The sequence below is a fragment of the Pteropus alecto genome, unplaced genomic scaffold (assembly GCF_000325575.1).
Source record: "Pteropus alecto unplaced genomic scaffold, ASM32557v1 scaffold111, whole genome shotgun sequence".
NCBI classification, from domain to species: domain Eukaryota; kingdom Metazoa; phylum Chordata; class Mammalia; order Chiroptera; family Pteropodidae; genus Pteropus; species Pteropus alecto.
Window position 1 is genome coordinate 3,197,826 of NW_006431915.1, and position 3,206 is coordinate 3,201,031.

General features: G+C 42.1%; 1 pseudogene; it reads right to left on the minus strand.

Moving 5' to 3' along the window:
- Window positions 1-412: 412 nt before the first annotated feature.
- Window positions 413-531, minus strand: LOC112473160 (annotated as a pseudogene).
- Window positions 532-3,206: the final 2,675 nt, after the last annotated feature.

Sequence of the window (3,206 nt, forward strand, 5' to 3'; positions counted from 1 at the left end):
GTGAAGGTAACAAGAACAAAATCACTTCTTAAATTATAAATAATTTTGTCTAACATAGATGCAAAAGACAGTCACTGCCTCAGCATATGATCATCGGTGGGGTGTCCCTGTGGGGAAGCAGAATTACGGTGCTAGTTCTGGCAGGGGTGGCCCGGCACATTTGGCAGCCTGGACCATCTTTACTTGGATGAACGGGAAGGGGCTGAGAGGGCCGAGACTTTAGTCTAGGAAGTGTGCCCAGGCTCTCAGCAGCATCGATGCTACCTCTGCCCCAGTTAAGGTTAAAGTTGAGGGGATTTTGAGAGCATTTCCTCTAAAACTCATTTCACAATTAGAAAAACTGGAGCCCAGATTGTCTCTGAGACTGTTTCCCTAATCCTTTTTTTCTTTTCTTTTCTTTTTTTTCTTTTTACGCTTATAACACCTGGTCTTCCTAGGTGGTCTCCCATTCAAGTACTAACCAGGCCTAACGCTGCTTAACTTCCAAGATCAGTTGGGACCAGGCGTGTTCAGGGTAGCATGGCCGTAGACATGTTTCCCTAATCCTGAATGTATAAAATATTTAAAAAGTCAACAATGAACTTGAATGTAAAGTTTCCAAATATAAATCTAAATGGTCAATGAGCAGATGGGAGGATGTTTAACTTCACTAATAATCAAAGAAATCCTAATTGGTATACTGGAGTGCCATTTCGGTCCTATTTTAAGAAATTTAATTAAAATACTCAGAGTAAATGTGAGAGAGTGGTGGCAGTCTTATTCATGCTGGGGCCACATGAGTTGACTGATGCAACCGTTCTGAAGGGCATATTGGCAATATGTGTCAATACATGTCAATATGTGTCAATATGTGTCAAGAATTTTAAAGATATACATATAGTCTTTGACATAGCAGTTAAAATTTTGGAAAGTTATAAACATATTATAGGTGTGCACAAAGGTTTAACTATGAAGTTGTTCATTTACTGATAAATGATATGCTCTCCAAATGAAGGGACGAGTCACGTAGCACATTTATAGAATGAGAGATTTAAAATCATGAAAATATCTGGGTTCATCTTCCTGATTTATTTCCAAATCTTCTTTAGCATCATTTCTAGTTGAAAGAGCATGGATTTTCGTGATAAAAGATGCAGATTTAATGACCTTATTCCATCTCTTTCTAGATATGTGACTTCTTAAGTCATTTCAGATTCTGAGCCTCCGTCTCCACACTTGTAAAATGAAGTCAGAAATAACACCTAAATTGGAGGTGTGTGGTGAGGATTCCTGAGCTCATATGCAAGGAAGCACTTTGTAAAGTCTTAGCACTCAGAACTTATGGTTATGGTAATTGCTTCTGAGTACAGCTAAAACCACAGCCAGAGCCCATCTCTTGCTATAAGTAGGGTTATTCCAGGAGGGGGGACCTGCTGTTCTGCCTGTGGCAGAACAAAATTCCCAAGCAAACTGGACCTCTCTACCCCCAACCCAGAGTCTGTTTAGCACAACTTCAGCACCCAGGGAACATGGACAATAGAGGAATGGAGGACGGTGAGAACATCCCATGACCGAGCCATTCACAGCCAGAACAGACTAGTTCTAGTGAGGGAAGTAACCTCAGACTTCAGTACACAGAGTTAGTTGCCGAACTTGGGTGACATGGCCATGATTGTTGCCATAGTTATACGCTTCCTGTAACATCATCTGCTACTTTTTTTTTTTTTAAATAACTCATCTTTTAAAAACTAAAATGAATTGATTTACAAAGAAAACTTTCTATCACTACCTTAAAGGAAAACAAAAATAGTTACTGGCTAAAGTAGAAGTTAACCAAGGCACACACACAATGATAACAAAACAATAAGATGAAATTCTAGCTATTCTTGCCTGCTGAAGCCTGGTCCTAAGACATGTTCTCAGTTACAGAAGAAAGAGAGCTGTCGAGAGCACACCTGCACCGACGTGGAAATACGAAGGATAAGAAGAGAACTGAAAAGCTCTTCCTTTTTATTATTTTCTCTCAAGCCTATGATTCCTGAAATCACTCCCCATAGGTGACTTGCACTGTTTTGTGCCCACCCTTTGAGAAATATCGATGCAGCCAAACTCTCCCATCATCACCCAAGCCATTTCATAGACGTGAAAACTGTGGCCCAAACAAGAGAAGAAACTTGTTCAAAAGCCCAGCAGTTGAACTGGGATGAGACCCAGGGCCCGATTCCCAGCTCTATGTGCCTTCTACCAAGCACCCCAGTGGACCTTGTAAGAAGGCCTGGTTTTAAAAGATAAACAAGATGAGCAAAGACAAGCTCTGAATCACCAAGACTTTTGTCTTAAAGAAATTACAGCTGCTTTTTTGCATTTGTGGCTCCTTGTTTAGAAAAAGGACAAAAAAATATCGTGCATCCTTCAAAGACTATTTTGAATTACAGACTTTCTTTGAAATGGCCTATATTTAAGCACGGAGTTCAACATGTAACATTCTTTTCACTCCCTGAGTTGCCTCCTCTGTCTCTGGCAACCAGTGTCTGCAACTACGTGTGTGCCTTGGGAGCAGTCGTGCTGGTACCGAATGCTGGGAGGGAAGGGTTTGTTGAGCTGAACTAGCTAGCGGCCCAAGGGTGAAAGTCTCTGATCTGAAAAGGTTTAACTGGGTGCTTTTGGGGATAGAAGGAGCGGGAAGAGCAGAAGCGATGATGGAGCCCACACTCTCATTTGAAGATGGCCAACACTTCCTTGTTGCAAAGCAGCGTCACAGTTTTCAAAGTTCTCAGGAAAACCCTCACACTATGTCGTGTCTCTGGTTTTTGGTCCTGTTGTGTCCCCTTTTTAAATTTCTAATAATTGTCATAATGGGAGATAACAGCTGGTGCTTAAACGCCCTCCTCTGCTGCCTTTCCAGTGAGCAGTTCTGAGGCACATTCTACATTGTGCCTCATCTTCTACAAGAAGATGCCAGCAGAATCCGGCCCCAGTGCTCACGGCAGTGACCAGCTCAAGAACACTCCCTATACTGGCTTTTCTTCCTTCCACGTTTCACTCCCTAATACCTGACTCCTGTTTCCTGGGATTACTTCCCAAATTAAATTACTTGCACTCAAGCTCTTACATAAGACTGATTTCTGGAAGGATTTTTTTGCTCGCTGTCGGTCTCTTCCATGGGACTAAAAGCTTCACAAGGGCAGGGTGTGTTTGTTAATCACTGCTGTGTGCCGGGGCCCAGC